The sequence below is a fragment of the Vicia villosa genome, unplaced genomic scaffold (genome assembly GCF_029867415.1).
Source record: "Vicia villosa cultivar HV-30 ecotype Madison, WI unplaced genomic scaffold, Vvil1.0 ctg.000474F_1_1, whole genome shotgun sequence".
Classification (NCBI taxonomy): domain Eukaryota; kingdom Viridiplantae; phylum Streptophyta; class Magnoliopsida; order Fabales; family Fabaceae; genus Vicia; species Vicia villosa.
Genome location: NW_026705228.1, coordinates 542218 through 562239, shown reverse-complemented (window position 1 = coordinate 562239; position 20022 = coordinate 542218).

Here is a 20022-nt window from a genome sequence, read left to right as displayed (position 1 = left end):
CCATTGTCACTCAATTGACTGATAGATAAGAGGTTATGTGTTAATCCTTCTACAAGAAGTACATTAGAAATGGAAGGAGAGTTACCAGACTTTATAGTTCCAGAGCCAATTATCTTGCCCTTCTGATATCCTCCAAACTTGACTTTTCCTCCAGACTTAAGCACCAGGTCTTGGAACATAGACCTTCTTCCTGTCATGTGTCGTGAGCATCCAGAGTCCAGGTACCATGACATGTTGTGCTTTGTCCTTTTTGCAGTCAAGGATATCTGCAATAGGAATAATCTTATCCTTAGGTACCCACATTTTCTTGGGTCCTTTCTTGTTAGATTTTCTCAAGTTCTGATTGAACTTGGGTTTAACATTGTAAGAAATAGGAGGAACAGCATGATAATTCTTAATGTGAGTTTCATGATATTTCCTAGGTTGTGTCACATGCCTTTTGGTGTGTGTTATGTGAAAACTTTGAGCATGTGAAGTGTGCCTAATATCATGGGAGTGGCCATACTTGAACTGATCATACAATGGCTTGTATGTGAATTTCATTTCATCAACAGGTTCAAGTTTGTATGGGGTTTCACCCTCAAAACCAATGCCAACTCTTTTGTTTCCAGACACAGCATATATCATAGAAGCTAGCTGACTTCTGCCAATACTTCTAGATAAGAACTTCCTGAAACTTAAATCATATTCTTTCAGAATATGGTTTAGACTAGGAGTGGATTTTTCTGAATCAGAAGGAGATCCAACATTATTGGATAATTTTAAAAGTTTTTCTTTTAATTCAGAATTCTCCAACTCAAGCTTCTTTGTTTCAAATTCAAATAGCTTTTTCAGCTTTTTGTATTTGAGACTAATCTGAGACTTGAGTTCCAGAAGTTCAGTTAGACCGGAAACTAACTCATCTCTAGTAAGTTCAGAAAATACCTCTTCAGAATCTGATTCTGATGTAGATTCTGATCCATCATCTTCTGTCGCCATCAGCGCACAGTTGGCCTGCTCATCTTCAGAGTCTGAATCATCTTCTGACTCATCCCAGGTTGCCATAAGACCTTTCTTCTTATGAAACTTCTTCTTGGGATTTTCCTTCTGAAGATTTGGACATTCATTCTTGAAGTGTCCAGGCTCATTGCATTCATAGCACATGACCTTCTTCTTGTCAAATCTTCTGTCATCAGAAGATTCTCCACGTTCAAATTTCTTTGAACTTCTGAAGCCTCTGAACTTCCTTTGCTTGGTCTTCCAGAGTTGATTTAGCCTTCTGGAGATCAGGGACAGTTCATCTTCTTCTTCAGATTCTGATTCTTCAGGATCTTCTTCTCTAGCCTGAAAAGCGTTAGTGCATTTCTTGATATTGGATTTTAATGCAATAGACTTACCTTTCTTTTGAGGCTCATTTGCGTCCAGCTCTATTTCATGACTTCTCAAGGCACTGATGAGTTCTTCCAGAGAAACTTCATTCAGATTCTTTGCAATCTTGAATGCAGTCACCATAGGACCCCATCTTCTAGGTAAGCTTCTGATGATCTTCTTTACATGATCAGCCTTGGTGTATCCCTTGTCAAGAACTCTCAATCCAGCAGTAAGAGTTTGAAATCTTGAAAACATCTTTTCAATGTCTTCATCATCCTCCATCTTGAAGGCTTCATACTTCTGGATTAAAGCTAGAGCTTTAGTCTCCTTGACTTGAGCATTTCCTTCATGAGTCATTTTCAAGGACTCATATATGTCATAGGTCGTTTCCCTGTTAGATATCTTCTCATACTCAGCATGAGAGATAGCATTCAGCAAAACAGTTCTGCATTTATGATGATTCCTGAAAAGCTTTTTCTGATCATCATTCATTTCTTGCCTTGTCAGCTTTACGCCTCTGGCATTTACTGGATGTTTGTAACCATCCATCAGAAGATCCCATAGATCACCATCTAGACCAAGAAAGTAACTTTCCAGTTTATCTTTCCAGTATTCAAAGTTTTCACCATCAAATACCGGCGGTCTAGTATAACCATTGTTACCGTTGTATTGCTCAGCAGAGCCAGATGTAGATGCAGGTGTAGACTTTTCACTTTCATCAACCATCTTTTACTGAAGCGTTTTTCTCTTCCTGAATCTTTTCTAAACACGGTTAAGTGCTTGCACCTTAGAACCGGCGCTCTGATACCAATTGAAGGATAGAAAAACACTTAGAAAGGGGGGGTTTGAATAAGTGTAGCTTTAAAAACTTGACAGATAAAAATAAATTGCACAGTTATTTTTATCCTGGTTCGTTGTTAACTAAACTACTCCAGTCCACCCCCGCAGAGATGATTTACCTCAACTGAGGATTTAATCCACTAATCGCACGGATTACAATGGTTCTCCACTTAGTCAGCAACTAAGTCTTCCAGAGTCTACTGATCACACACTGATCACTCCAGGAACAACTGCTTAGATACCCTCTAAGACTTTTCTAGAGTCTACTGATCCACACGATCACTCTAGTTACAACCTGCTTAGATCACTTCTAAGACTTCCTAGAGTATTCTGATCCACACGATCACTCTAGTTCCTTACAACTTAATGTAATCAATTCTAAGAGTATTACAAATGCTTCTTGAAAGCTATAATCACAAACTGTGATATTTCTCTTAATCGTTTAAGCTTAATCTCACTAATATATTACAAAAGCAATGTAGTGAGCTTTGATGAAGATGAAGATTCTGAGCTTTGAATTTGAACAGCGTTTCAGCAAGTTAATATGCGTTGTTTATGTTCAGGATCGTTAACCTTGCTTCTCATCAGAACTTCATATTTATAGGCGTTGGAGAAGATGACCGTTGAATGCATTTAATGCTTTGCGTGTTCCGTACAGCATCGCATTTAATGTTATACGCTTTTGTCAACTACCTCGAGCCTTGTTCACGCTGTGTCTACTGACGTAGCCTTTAGTAGCTTTTAACGTTCCTTTTGTCAGTCAGCGTAGCCTGCCACTTGTACTTCCTTCTGATCTGATGTTTGTGAATACAACGTTTGAATATCATCAGAGTCAAACAGCTTGGTGCATAGCATCTTTTGATCTTCTGACCTTGAAGTGCTTCTGAGCGTGATACCATCAGAACTTCAGTGCTTCTGTTCTCTTGTTCTTCTGATGCTTCCATAGACCCATGTTCTGATTCTGCTTTGACCATCTTCTGATGTCTTGCCAGACCATGTTCTGATGTTGCATGCTGAACCCTTTGAGACAAAGCTTCTGAGCGCTGAATTATGCGTACTCTTTATATATTTCCTGAAAAGGAAATTGCATTGGATTAGAGTACCATATAATCTTAAGCAAAATTCATATTATTGTTATCATCAAAACTAAGATAATTGATCAGAACAAATCTTGTTCTAACAGTATCACCAAGACTCCTGTGCTCGACAACAATGATAACGCCGTTGTGACACAAACTGAGAAGCGCACTGAGACACCATTGGAGAAGCATATCGAGAAGAGTGGAGGACAACCGAAGAACGCCATGGATGAACCTCGAAAGCTATGGGTAGACGTGCTCAACAATAACCGAAAGCCTTCACACGGTATGAATCTTGATTTTATTGCTCCTAAAGTATTAGAAGGGGTAACTGTGGTAGAAATTGAGGAAGAAGATATTGAATCTAAAATTAGGTATTGGGAGAATGCTCTTATCATGTATGTGTTAGGGGGAGAGTTAAGCATGAACATGGTAAAACAATTCATGATCAAGAACTGGAATACTGTTCAATTGCCTGACATACTCTACCAAGATGATGGCTATTTCATCCTTAGATTTAAGACTTTTTATGAGAAAGAGAAGATCCTTATGAATGGGCCTTACACTACCAAGAATATGGCTATGCTATTGAGGGATTGGACCCCTGAGTTTAACATGAAGACAGATATGCTGAGAACCATTCATGTGTGGGTGAAGTTGCCAAAACTGCCATTGAGATTATGGGGAGCAAAGAGTCTGAACAAAATAGGTAGTGCCATTGGTACGCCTATAGTTACTGATGAGTGCACTGCCCATAAACTTAGAGCCTCTTATGCTAGAATGTTGATTGAGGTAGATGCAACAATACAAGTTCCTAAAGAGGTTACCATCAGGAATCATGAGGGAGCTCTGATGAAACAGCCAATTGAGTATGAATGGCTGCCCAAAGTTTGTGGGAATTGTCAAACCTTTGGGCATAACTGTGCTACTAGACAGACTGCCCCAATCTGGAGGCCAAAGAAACAAGTAGAAGTAAATAAGCCTAATGAAACTACAACACATGAGCAGAGGGTGGAACAAGAGCATAGTGAGGCTGTGACAACACCAACAGCACCAGAAGTGATTGTGATAAATAATGCAGGGGAAGCTGTTTGGGAGACACCTAAAGCTAGAGGAGCTACTAATGGGAAAAACATAACAACAAGTACTGTGAGCTGCAGCAATGGCTTTCATGCACTAGAGAGTTTGGCTGACACTCTAGGGCAAGCAACCATTGATCCATGCTAATTTCATGGAACATTAGGGGGCTGAATAAAGCTGGCAAACATAGAGAGATCTGCTCCCATCTCAATGATTTGAGGCCAGATATTTGCATTTTGATTGAAACTCGTGTGAAGCATCAGAAAGCCATCAAAATTAGCGATAACATGAGACTATATGACTGTTTTCTGGATAACTACCAACACCATGACAATGGGAGGATCTGGTTATGCTGGAATTCTACCAGCTACAAAATTCAGATGGTGAAGAGCTCTAGCCAATACATACACTGCAGAGTGGAGAGCATTGATGGTAAGGTGTGTTTTGATATGACTGATGTTTATGCTATGAATACTATTGAGCAAAGGAAATTTTTGTGGAAAGCTATTGCTGCATTGCCTAGAGCCAATAGGCCTTGGTGTGTGGTAGGGGATTTCAACAATGTCCTCAAAAGCAATGATAGAATTGGAGGTAGAATGGTGGTGGCCCAGGAATTTCAAGACCTCCAAGATATGATGGATTTATGTGGGCTAAGTGAGATGGACAACACTGGTGACTACTACACGTGGCATAACAAGCAAGTGAATGATCCCATCTACACTAGAATTGATAGGGTGATTGGAAACCCTCTATGGTTTCAAGTGATGGATATGAATTTGAGACACCTTCCCCTAAGTGTCTCAGATCATGTTATATTGCAGCTCACAACCCACCATAGGGTGAGGCCTCAGAAAAATCACTTGAAGTTTATTAACTGTACCACAGAGTTTGATGGGTTTCAGGAACTTGTGGCTGAAAGCTGGGCAACACCTATTGCAGGTAGTCCTCCTTATATCCTATGGCAGAAGCTGAAGAGACTCAAGAGGCCTTTAAGGAATCTTAGTAGACCCCTGAATGATGTTAAGAGGACCATTGTGGCTACTAGGAAGGATCTGAATGCCTTGCAACAGGATATGGAGAATGATCCAATGAACAAAGAACTGCTGCAGAAAGTGAAAGACAAAACTGCAGAGATTTTACATTGGAATGAGATTGAGGAAAAAGTTCTGAGGCAAAAGGCAAAGGTGGACTGGATCAAGCTAGGGGATGAAAATAATCAGTATTTTCATGCTACCTTGAAGGCCAAAAATCATCAAAAAAGAATTTTCATATGTAGGAATGATGGGACTGAGATCACTGCTAATGATGAGATTGAAAAGGAAGTGTTGAAGCATTTTGGAGATCTCATGGGGAATGAGGATAGGACTCTAAACCAGATTAACATTAGAGTCATGAGAGAGGGCCCTCAACTATCTACTACCCAGAGACAATTACTAATGCAGCCTATAAGTGAAAAGGAAATCTTTGAAGCTCTCCATGATATAGGGGATGCTAAAGCCCCTGGCCTAGATGGGTACAGTGCAAAATTTTACAAGACTTGTTGGAGCATTGTGAAAGATGATGTGGTGAACACAATTAGCTATTGGTTTAGACACAAGATTGTGTCTAAAGCTTTCAGTAGTACTTTGGTGACAGTCCTCCCCAAGAAAGCCAATGCTAAGGATCTCAAAGACTATAGGCCCATAGCATGTTGCACTGTTGTGTACAAAATCTACTCTAAAGTCTTGACTACAAGAATGGCCAGCATTATTGGATCCATCACCAGTCATAATCAGGCTGCCTTCATTCCAGGGAAACAAATCCACTCTCACATCTTGCTTGCTACTGAATTGATCAAGGGATACACAAGTAAGCAGGGTACTCCAAGATGCCTTATTCAACTTGATCTCCAAAAAGCATATGATATGCTTAATTGGAAAGCCCTTGAAACCATTCTGTTGGAACTAGGTATACCTGAGACTTTTGTCCATTGGATCATGCAAGGAGTTTCCACTGTGTCCTACAGATTTAGCATAAATGGTAATCACTCAAATCTTATGCAGGCCAAAAGAGGTGTTAGACAGGGAGATCCCATATCTCCCTACTTATTTGTTCTTGTGATGGAATACATGAGTAGACTGCTCAAGAAACTGCACTTAAATCCTGCTTTTAAGCATCACTCTAAGTGTAGGAAGCTGGATATCACACACCTTAGTTTTGCTGATGACATCCTCTTGTTTGCTAGAGGTGACAAACACTCTATTGATGTGATGATGCAAACCATGGATACCTTTTACTCATCAACAGGGCTGAGGGTGAATCCTATGAAGTTCTACATCTATTTTGGAGCTGTGGACAATGATACTAATCATGATATTCTGGCCAGTACAGGATTTAATGAAGGTATGCTGCCCTTTAGATATTTGGGAGTTCCAGTCACTAGCAAAAAACTCCACATGAATCATTATCTACCTCTGATTGAGAAAATCCTGAGTAAGATAAACCATTGGAGTGCTAAGCTGCTGAGCATAGCAGGCAGGATTCAATTGGTCAAAGTTGTAGCTACCTCCATTGCAAATTACTGGATGCAATGTTTTCCTGTCCCTAAATTGGTTATCCAGAAAATCAACTCTGCCTTGAGAACCTTTATATGGACTGGAAGCTCAACTCCAAGTAGGAAGAGTCCTGTAGCTTGGAGGAGTATAAGCAAACCTGTGAAGCAAGGGGGCCTTAACATCCTTAACCTGGATGTGTGGAACCAAATCACCATGATGAAACTTCTTTGGAATGTCTGTAAAAAACAAGATTGCTTGTGGGTCAAATGGCTGCATTCTTACTTCATAAAAAATCAGAACTTGTGGACTATGGAGGTGAGCTCTAATTCCTCTTGGATCATCAAGGGTATTATGAGCACCAGGAGATTGACTCAAGATGTGCAGAGATATTGGGACAGTAGTATTGAAATTGGCCATTTCACTATGGGGACTGTCTACAAGATGATACATATGGGACAGGATCAGGTTAGTTGGTATGAGCTAATTGCTGGAAACAATGCAAGACCAAGGGCTGTCACTTGTCTTTGGATGGCATGCCACAGGAAGCTTGCAACTAAGGATCGATTGGCCAAGTGGGGTATGATACATGACAGGAAATGCAATCTATGTGATGAGTATGAAGACATTGACCACCTATTCTTTATGTGTGAGAAGTTGAATCAGGTGTGGAAGGAAATCCTGCAATGGATTCAAGTTGCTCATCTTCCTCTTCCTTGGGATAGAGAGCTCCAATGGCTGCGAAACTATTGCAAGGGCAAAGGAAAACGTGTATGGATTATGAAGGTTGCTATTGCTGAAATCATTTACCATTGCTGGAGCTGGAGAAATGCAGTGTGTTTTGATAAGCATTTTGATAGTGAACATATTGTACATAATATCATAGAAACTATAATTCATAGATGTTGGCAAAATAAAAAATATAGGGACTACACTGCTCAATTGATGTTGTGATAGTGTAGTTTAGGTTGGACCTTGGTCACTTGTACTTAATTGCCTTTTTGAATTAATCTACATATTTTATTGATTCAAAAAATCGAATTTTTGTATTTTTAGGATAAATCAAGTTTTTTCCCTCATTTTGTGAATGACATATATATTGGTTATTTAATAAACTTTTATTCAAAAAAATCAATTTTACTGCATTTAAAAAACGTTTCAGTATTTTCAAAAACACGATTTTACTGTATTTTTGGAAAAGCTCGATTTTATAGTAATTTTAAAAAAAAACTCAATTTTTTTGTAATTTCCAAAAACTCGATTTTACTGTATTTAAAAAAACAATTTTACTGTTTTTTAAAAAAGAGTTTTACTATATTTTCAAAAAACACAATTTTACTGTATTTTTGGAAAAACTCGATTTTACAGTAATTTTTAGAAAAAACCCAAGTTTACTGTAATTTCATAAAACTCCATTTTATTGTAATTAAAAAACGATTTTACTGTATTTCTAGAAAAAACTCGATTTTAGTGTATTTTCAAAAACCTAATTTTATTATATTTTCAAAAAAACTCGATTTTACCTTATTTTAAAAAAAAAATCAAATTTGTTGTATTTTCAGCAAAACCCAATTTTACTATATTTTCAAAAAAAACTCGATTTTACTGTATTTTTTAGAAAATGTGATTTCGCTATATTTTCTAAAAAAACTCAATTTTACTGTGTTTTTAGAAAAATGATTTAAATATATTTTTCCAAAAATGCAGTAAAATCGAGTTTAATGAAAATATAGTAAAATTGAGTTTTTGAAAATATAGTAAAATCGAGTTTTTTTTAAAATACAATAAAATCGAGTTTTTCAAAATTACAATAAAATCGAGTTTTTCTAAAATTACTGTAAATCGAGTTTTTTTCGAAAATACAATCAAATCAAGTTTTTTGAAACTACAGTAAAATTGAGTTTTTAAAAATTTACACTAAAATCGAGTTTTTCCAAAAATACCGTATAATCGATTTTTTTGAAAATACAGTTAAATCGAGATTCCCCAAAAATACAGTAAAATCGAGTTTTTTTTGAAAATACAGTAAAATCGCGTTTTAAGAAAATACAGTAAAATCGATTCTTTTTCGAAAATACAGTAAAACTGAGTTTTTTAATTTTCGAAAAAATGAATTTTTTATTTTTGGTAAAAACTCGACTTTTGTAATTTTCACAAAAAACGATTTTTTTTATTTTTAAAAAAAATCAATTTTTTATTTAATGTTTGAAGTGTAACTATTTTTTCAATATTTTTAAATTTTGAGATTGTGAGCAAAAATATTTACACAGGAAGAATACAATGAGATGTGTAGATGTGTTTTTTAAGAAACATATTCTATTATTAATTTTAATTTAATGTCATTTATCATTATTATAATTATTATGGATAGTATTGAATAGTAAATTTTTTTCCATAATTTTTCTATTTTTATGTTTGCAATTATTATCATATTTTCATATTTATGGAAGAAGTGTTTATAACGATAAAAATAAATAAAAAACTAAAATTTTAACGGGTCAAGTTCATCGTTGATCCATATATATTTATCTATATAATATAAGTAAATATACTTAAACGTAACACGAAAAAAAATGTGTTATTTTTTAATTATTTAAGTTATTTATGCGCTTAAATAATTAATAATCAATATATGAACTAAATGGCAATAGAATTATATGCTAATATAAACAATTCATAATTATACGCACAACTATCCAGAACAGAATTCATGCTAACTCAAGGATTATCATATTTTTTGTATAATTAAAGAAAATATAAGTAAATATAATTAAAATAAGTATGAATCCAAACACTAGATAAATGTGTTATTTTTTAATGATTTATGTTATTAATATTTTTCTTTTGAAATTATTTTGGATTTAAGATACAATATTAAGATGATATATGAAAATTGAACTATATCTTATTGATGTAAAACAAATTTGATAAAATAATTTTGTTTTTATTTTAAAATTATATCTTTCTTTTAAAAAAATAAACTACTTTGGTAAAACAAATTTGTTTTTATTATTATATTTTTATTATATTTTAAAAACAAAAGCGTGTACCACATCAATACCCGTGCGAACACATGAGTATCAGGCTAGAAAGACATTAAATTCTTTAAATCAAAATATTTTTACTAACATCTTTTAATTATTTATATTTATGATCTATATATAAATTGAAATATCTCTTTCTTTTAAAAATAATTAACTCTTTTGGTAAAATATATTTTTTTTCATTCTTACTATATTTTAAGAACAAATAGGTGTAACACACTCATACACACGCATGATCTCTTGATTTATAGAGAGAGACATTACCACTAGGCTAGACAAGTTGCAGGGGTGACCCTGAGCACGGGCTCGCGGGACGGGAGCTATATATTAAAAGAAAATTTCTAATATTAAAATACTTACTAGAATTTTATTTTTGAAAAATACTCATTAGCAAAATTATAGGGACACTACAAAGTCAAAATTAATAAAAGAATATAATTTCTCATAGATAAAATATAGAGTAGAATAAAATCAATTAATTCTCCTAAAATAAAATCAATTAATTTTATATCTATAATTTTAGCAACTAAAGAGTTCAATTGAGACACTAAAATAAAAATAATGATATAGAAAATATTTTATATTATTGATAATGTTATTTAATAGGTTAGAGATCTTCTAACTGTGCCAATTTTGGATTCGAGCTGTATTAATAAATTTTGAAAAGCTTTTATAAAATATTTTTTAGGGCAATTAAGTGAAATAAGTGAGATAAGTAGTATAATTCAAACTGCTAACATATTTATACTATATTTATACAATATTTTTTGAGTGTTACAACATATTTATACTGTATTTTCTAATTCGACAAACATTGAAAAATTCTTAGAGGCAATGTGAAATGTTTAACTATTAAACCATTGTCACAAACATGTTGGAAAAGTCGTGTGAATAAGTGTATATGCAATTAAATCTCAAACCTCAGATGTAAGAGAAGCAGTACTTCAACTAGCTGAACAAGATAATAATGCCAAAATTAAGAATGAAGTCAAATCTTTAGCAACTCATGGAACATGGAAATAGCAAAAGTTTGCAACAAAAAAAACACGCGTATTGATGTGGTTATAAAAGTAGTAAAAGGTTTGATCAAATAATTGAAAAAATATAGAGAATCTGTATTTGTAAATGCTAAGACTAGTGCTAAAAAGATTGGAAATGAAATGGAGATCGAAAGTTATTAGAGAAGTTTTAACAATTGAATCAAAGTCAAGCTATATGATATTGAGTTTTTTAAATACTTATAATTGTTTTCCTAATGCATACATAGCTTATAGAATAATATTGACTATTCCTATCAGTGTTGCATCTACTGAAAAAAGTTTTTATAAATTAAAATTATTAAATTCTTATTTGAGATCTACTATGTCACAAGATAGATTAAATAGTCTTGCTTTGATTTCAATTGAAAATAAGTTTTGAAGAATCTTGATTATGAACAAATTATTAATGATTTTGAAACAAAAAATGCGATGAGGATGATATTTAAATAATTTTAAAGGTTTGGTCAATTTTTTATAGGAAAAAAGATCAGATCAAGAAGAAGAATAAGTCTCCTTATAGTGATTTATGTTTTGATGTAGTATAAACATTGATTGAAAGATTCATTATTGTATTCTTTTTGCACAATGTCAAATGAAAAGTATTTTTATCCATATGTATTTATTGTTAAATTTTTTTTTTTGAAGCACCATTCTTTTGATTCGCCCATGGCACATAAATTCAAAGGACCGACCCTGCAAGTTGTTTTGATTTATTTCTGAAATGAAATGTATCAATTACATACTCCATGTTTTCCCTATTTCATATTTCCATTATATTTTTTGTGTGTAAATTATTGTATATATTAAATAATTCTGAATTAATAATAGTTTTATTAAATATTTTGTGAATTAACAATAGTATATATTAAATAATTTTGAATTAATAATAGTTTTTTTAATATTTTGTGAATTTATAATAGTATGTATTAAATAATTCGGAATTAACAATAGTTTTTATAATAATATTTTGTGAATTAATAATTGTTTTTATTAAATATTTTGTAAATTAATAATAATATAATATGAAATAATGGTCTATATTAATTATTTAAAATTATTTTAATTCACAAAGAACATTATTTCTAATTTATTAAATATTTCTAATTCACTAGAAACGTTATTTCAAATTTAAAAAATATTTTTTCATTATAAAGAATATTATTTATAATTTATAAAATATTTTAAAATTCATATTTATGTTATTTAAATTCGTATTAATTTTTTAAAAAATTATTTCCAGTTTATATAGAGTCTAAAAATATACTATAGGTTCATTATATACTTTAGGTTCTAAGGTTTATTCTAAAAATATACTATAGGTTCATTTTTTATATACTATAGGTTCATTTATATTATTTAAATTCGCATTAATTCACATTTTTAAAATATTCTTCAAATATATAACGTGGATATTATTTATATAAATTTATTATTATTAATTTCAGCTTATTATTAATTAATTCAATATCAAAATTATTAATTCACAAATTATTTAATATATATTATTATTAATTCATAAAATATTTAATAAAAACTATTATTAATTCAAAATTATTTAATATATACAATAATTTACACACAAAAAATAATGGAAATATGAAATAGGGAAAACATGAAGGATGTAATTCATACATTTCAATTTAGAAATAAATTAAAACAACTTGTCTAGACTCATTCGACAGAATCTTCATTTGACAATTTACAGGGAGTGATTTCAAACACGAATTTTTATTTTTTTTTCTTCAAAATAATATATGAAAAATTGAAATATTTATTATTGCCATAAAACAATTTTGTTTTTATTTTAAAAATAATAAACACTTTTGGTTAAATAATTTTGTTTTTCTTATTTACATTTTTATTATATTTTAAAAATAAAAACGTGCGTACCATACGAGTACCCGTGCGAACGCACGAGTATCCCACTAGTTATAGTTATTATGAGATGAGTTTACATAATCTTAACTAAGTGAGGATCTTGGGGTTCGCACGGGTATCCCACTAGTTATAGTTATTATGAGATGAGTTTACATAATCTTAACTAAGTGAGGATCTTGGAATTACAAACATTTTGGATTTCCAACTATCTGTATATGTTGTTTCATATTTTTTTTTAGTTACTGACTTAACAAAAGTTTCATCATTATAAATCTAAATTCATTTTCTTTTTAATTTTTTTAATTACATAGCTCTAATAATTATAATTTTGTCATAGCCATTACTATTCTTTTAAGACTTCAAAAGAAAACAAATTCAAAAAAGGATCCAAAAGAACTACTATCAAAACTTTTTGTACAGAGAAGCAACTCTTAACACAGTAACACACAAAACAATGAGATAACTGAAATGAGTATGAAAATAAAATAGAAGGAGAGGCTAATTCGTGTGCTAATTTGTTGGCAAATGAAGGACTTTCGGTAGATGGGTACCAGTCCTTCATTAATATTCCGCAAAGGTTATTGTCTAGCGTGATTTCCAACAAGTTTCGGGCGGCCTAACTTTAGAGTTACCTCTTTTGAGTGAGGGTTTGGTCTGGTCCCTCCTCCTTTTTGTAATCATTTCTTCTTTTATGATATTTAACTTTATATAAAAAAATAAAAGATTTTTTCTTTACCCACCTCCCTATGGGGGTCATCCCCAGCAAAAATCCCATTTTACCCCGCTTCGGAAATGCATTTCCGAAATTTTTTTTTCCTAAATTTTTCCAGACTTCGGAAGTGCATTTCCGAAAAAATCCCAAAAATTGGGATTTTGACTAATTCGGAGATGTATCTCCGAAACAAAAAAAATCCCAAAAATTAATTTTAGGATATTAATTAATTCACATATCATAAATTTGATATAATTTATGAGTAATAAATAATAATTATATATTTTGATATAATTTATGAGTTATGAATAATAATTATATATTTTTATATATTTATATATTTATAATAGTTATTATATATTTATATATTTACAAAAATAATTAAAAAAATGAGTGTTTTAATTTATTTATTTATATATTTATATAATAATTATAATAATTATTATATATTTATAAAAATTATTATGTATTTATATAATAATTATTATATATTAATTATAAATATATTTATACATTTATATAATAATTATAAAAATTAAAACAATGAGTGTTTTAATTTATAATAATTATTATATATTTATATACCAATTATTATATATTTATATATTATATATTTATATATTTCACTTACAAAATTAATAATTATTATATATTTATATATTTCTATTATGATTCATAATTAAAAATGAGTTATAATTTTTTATTTAGTTTAAAAAAATTAAAAAAATATTTAATTAATGAATAAATTTTATATTTAATTCTATATAATTCAAAATTTGCTTATGAAATTAAAATGTTTTTGATTTATATAAGTTAGTAAAATAATTTTTAACTTTAAAATTGTTTAGGAAATTTTGATTCACCTTGATTTTATTGATTCACCTTGATTTTATACTTATTAATTGTATTGATTCACCTTGATTTTAATTTTTTAATAATTATTGAATTCTTTCGGAAGTGTATATCCGAAACATTCCAAGACCAATTTGGTCTTGGAATATTTCGGATATGCATTTCCGAAGACACCCCCTCCCAAAAAAATGTTTTCGGAAATGCATCTCCGAAAACTAAAAAAAGGGGTGTTTTCGGAAATGCATCTCTGAAAACACCTTTTTTTTCGTGTTTTCGGAAGTGCATTTCCGAAATAAGACAAATTTTGAAAAAAATATGCGTTTCGGAAATGCATTTCCGAAATAAGGGGTATTTTGGGTTTTTCACCAGAGGTGAACAAGAAAGTAGGGAGGTTGGTTAAGAAATTTCCAAATAAAAAAAACCAAACAATAGAGATGGCAAAATAGTAAAAGGAGAAATAGGCGAGAGTTTCAATAACTGAATTACATACAAGTGAAAATTAGGATTACAAAGAAAATATATATAACACATAAATTAACTAAATTACTCTTAGTTCAACTATAACAAAAACTCATTGTACACATTATCTAACATGATACATAACCAAAACGTTACAACCAACACTTGTATTGGGAACCCCAAGTCATACATTAGTTAATTAAAGATAGAGCCTTAAAAAAAGTCTATAAATAGTTACGCATCTCATTTTACATGTAAGTTTTATAAATTTGAGTTTAACTCAACCATAATTCTTAAGATAATATCAAGAGTCTATTGATCACGTTGACCACCATTTATTTTACACATTAACTCAATAGTGTTGACTTAGGCATAATCACAATTCTAAAAATCTTCGTTCATCCTTCAATTTAACCTATGTGACACTAAGAAAAATCGGAAGATAAATTGCAATGGTCCTAATTTTTTCAATATGGCTGCTGGCTTTTGATTCCACAATTTTTTTTAATTAGAGAGTTTTAGATTTTGTTCGAGATTGTGGAGAAAAGGAAATGAAAGGACTTTGAAAATAAAGAATAGAGTAAAAACAATGGAGGGATTAAGGTAGAGAAAGTTTTAGGGGTTTTATTATATTCATAATACAAAAACCTCCTAAGTTTGAATTGTATTGGACGAAGGGTTTTGAGGACTTACATGTCAATGGAATAGATTATAGAATATTGGCTATTATTAGCAGAATGATGACATAGATGATTTCCTCATTATTACAAAATATTGTTTATCATTAGTTGTAATTAGGTAATTATTTTAGCATCTCCTTAATTAAGGAAATAGATTGTATACACTATATATATATATATATATATATATATATATATATATATATATATATATATATATATATATATATATATATATATATATATATATAGAGAGAGAGAGAGAGAGAGGGGAATAATATAGCAGAAAAACACACATTTTTACGATACATTTTTGTGTTTGACATGGTATCAATTCAGGTTTCGATCCTACCCTAACTCAGTCTTAGTCTCTTGTCTTTCTCAAGTCTGCCCAGATCTAGTTTCATGTACTTTCTTGTCATTTTTCTCGGCCTCATGTCTACCGATAAGTATGACAAAACTGATATTTTATTCATTCGCCTGAATGACAAGAACTATCCAGCTTGGGCATTTCAGTTCCAGATTTTTGTCATTGGTAAGGATCTTTGGGGTCATGTTGATGGCACCAAACCTACTCCTGACAAAGAGAAGCAGAAGGAAGTACATGCCAAATGGATAGTCAAAGATGCTCAAGTCATTGTGGATCATAGGCTCTGTTGATACCATTGTTCTCAATCTTCGGCCATTTAACATTGCAGCAAAGATGTAGGCCTATCTAAAGAAAGTATACATCCAAAATAACGCAGCTCGTGGATTCCAGCTAGAACACGACATTGCCATTTCTCAACAGGATAGTCTATCAATTTATGAGTTTTATTCTCATTTTATCAATCTTTGGGATGAATACACTGACATTGTCTATGAAGATTTGTCAACTACCGATCAAATTGCAGTGCAAAAAGTTCACGAAACTACTCACAGAGATCAATTTCTTATGAACCTAAGATCTGATTTTGAAGGTATCTGGTCGAATCTTACGAATAGAGCCACAGTCTCCACCTTGGATGCATGCTTTAATGAGCTTCTTTGTGAAGAACAACGCCTCCTAACTGAAACAACAATGGAACAACATAAATCGTCTATTATTCCAGTTGCATACGCTTTACAAGGCAAGCCTAGAGGACAAGATATGAGTGATGTCCAATGTTTTTGCTGCAAAGGACTTGGACATTCTGCATTACACTGTCCTAACAAGTTATGTAACTATTGCAAAAAAGAAGTTGCATCATTAAGGAATGCCCTATAAGACCACCAAAGAAAATTGTACCCGCTTTTACTGTCTCTGTTGGTTCCTCTTCTGTAACTGGTTGTATGGATCAAATTGCTTCCACCAACGTCCAGAACATGACTCCTAAAATGGTTCAACAAATGAAAATTTCATCTTTTTCAGCTTTATGAATTTCAGGTAAACCTTATCTTCCCTATTCTCCTTGGTATTTTGACTCTGGGGCCTCCAATCATATGACTAACAATGTTGATACTCTTACAAATGTTACAAGATATTCTGGTGATCTTCAAATTCACATGGCTGATGGGAATAATTTACCTATCACAGAAATCGGTGATATTTCCTCCTCTTTAACCAATGTTTATGTTTCCTCTAGTCTCACTCGTAATCTTATTTATGTCGGACAATTAGTTGATAATAATTGCCGAGTTGAATTCTCAAAATCTGGTTGTCTTGTGCAGGATCAACACTCAGGGAAACTGATCGCGAAGGGGCCTAAAGTTGGACGTCTTTTTCCTCTTTATTTATATTTGTCTCCATGCTCTTTATTACATTTTGTTTCTTGCAATTCTGCTATTGTTGATTTTCAAATATGGCATAAGCGTCTTGGTCACCCAAATTCATATGTACTTCATGATTTAGTGAAATCTGGTGTTCTTGATAATAAAAATTCTCCTTCTTTAAGTGCTGTTCAATTTGATTGCAATTCTTGTAAACTTCGTAAAAGTAAAATTCTACCATTTCCGATCCATCAATCAAATATAAATCAACCTTTTGATATGATTCGTAGTGATTTATGGGGGATATCACTTGTTATATCTCATGCGAATTACAAATATTTTATCACTTTTATTGACAACTATAGTCGTTTCACACGGGTCTATTTTATGCGCTCTAAAAATGAAGCATTTTCCGCTTTCAAAAAATTTCTAGCTTATGTTCAAACCTGATTTTCTTCCAAAATCAAAATTTTGCACTCTGACAATGGGGGGAATTCACATCTCATTTATTCCAAGATTTCTTGCAGGTTAATGGTATTTTATCTCAGAGGTCATGTCCTTCGACACCTAAACAAAATGGGGTAGCTGAAAGAAAAAATCAACATCTTCTTGATGTCGTTCATACTCTCATGTTGGAATCCTTTGCGCCACCATGATTTTTGTGTGAAGCTCTCCCCACCTTATTAATCGGTTACCGTCTCAATCTTTAAATAATGATTCTCATATCTCACGACTTTTTGGTCACACGCCCATTTATTCCAATCTACACACTTTTGGTTATGTGTGCTATGTTCTCTTCTCCCACAAGAACACAATAAGCTCACATCTCAATCTGTTAAATGTGCTTTTCTTGGTTACTCAACCAACCAAAAAGGTTTTCTATGCTATGATCCTAATTTATGTAGGATTCGGGTTTCTAGAAAATTCATATTTCAATAAAATACTTTTTTTGCAACTCATCAAGATATTCTCCCTTCTACATGCAAGTTTATTTTGCCATTATTTTCTAATGTTTCTATAGGAGAATCAACACCTAAACCTCTATTGGTTTACGAAAGACGTCCAATTGTTTTACCCAATATTAGGCTTCCTCTTGATCAATCTATGACTGCTGGTCCAGTACTTAATCCAGAACCAGCCCCCCCTATGTCGCAGTACTTGCGTTGGTAAACCTCTGGAAAAATATGGTTTTTCTTCCCATTTCTCTTTAACAGCTACTTTAGCATATGTTCCTATTCCTTCTTCCTATAAGCAGGCCATGGAACACAACTCATGGTGAGAAGCTATTGAAGCAGAACTTCTAGCACTAGAAGAAAATCAGACATGGGATGTTGTTTCTTATCCTCCATCTGTTAAACCTCTTGGAAGTAAATTTGTGTTCACTATAAAAGCTTCGCTCAGATGGATCAATAGATAGTTACAAGGCTAGGCTGGTTGTTCTTGGAAATAAGAAAGAATTTGGTTTTGACTATGAGGATACTTTTGCACTCGTGGCCAAGATAACTAATGTTCGCATTATTATTTCCATTGCAGCATCCAAATATTGGCACCTACACCAGATGGATGTAAAGAATGCATTTCTACGCAATGACCTCAATGAAGAAGTTTACATAAAACTCCCTACAGGTATGCCGTGTCCATCGTCTAATGTTGTTTGCAAACTGAAGCGTTCTTTATATGGATTGAAACAGGCCCCAAGAGTATGGTTTGAAAATTTTAGAACAACATTCCTTGGCTTTTCATTCACACAAAGTTAGTATGATCCCTCCCTTTTTATACAAAACACCTCCAAGGGAATTGTGTTACTCTTTGTATATGTGGATGATATTGTAGTCATTGGATCTGATCAAGAGTCTATCTCAACAATCAAGAAATTGTTGTAGTCCAATTTTCACATGAAAGATCTTGGCCAACTAACTTACTTCTTGGGATTAGAAGTGCAATATCAACAAGAAAGCATTTTTGTTACCCAACACAAATATGTTCATGATCTGATTAAGCTCGGTGGTCTTGCCAATGTAATTATGGTTGACAACCCCATGGAAGTAAATGTGAAATATCGATGGGATGAAGGTAAACTTTGACAAGACCCGACTGTTTATAGAAAACTTGTGGGAAGTCTTATCTACCTAACCATTACACGACCAGACATCTCGTTTGCTGTCCACACGGTAAGCAAATTCATGCAATCCCCTCGGCACTTGCATTTTTCAGCAGTCCACCGTATTAGTAGATACCTCGTCGGCACCTCCAATCGTGGTATATTCTTCTCTGTTGGTGCATCTCCACAACTCCAAGCCTATAGAGATGCTGATTGGGCTGAATGTCCGGACACTAGGAAATCTACTACTGGCTGGTGTATGTTTTTAGGCAATGCACCAATTTCATGGAAATGTAAGAAATAAGACTCGATCTCTAAGTCATCCATTGAATTAGAATATCGCGCCATGTCTGCAGCATGCTCTTAGACTATTTGGTTGTGTGGTCTTTTGTTAGAGATTGGTATTTCACAAACACAACCAACTTTGTTGAATGCTGACAATACAAGTGCCATACAAATTGCAGCAAATCCTATTTACCATGAACAAACAAAACACATAGAAGATGATTGTCACTCCATCTGGGAAGCTTACGATTGTAGAGTTATCACTCTACATCATGTCTCCACTTTTGTTCAAATTGCAGACATATTCACCAAACCTTTGACACGTCAGCGTCATAATTTCCTTGTTAGCAAATTAATATTGAT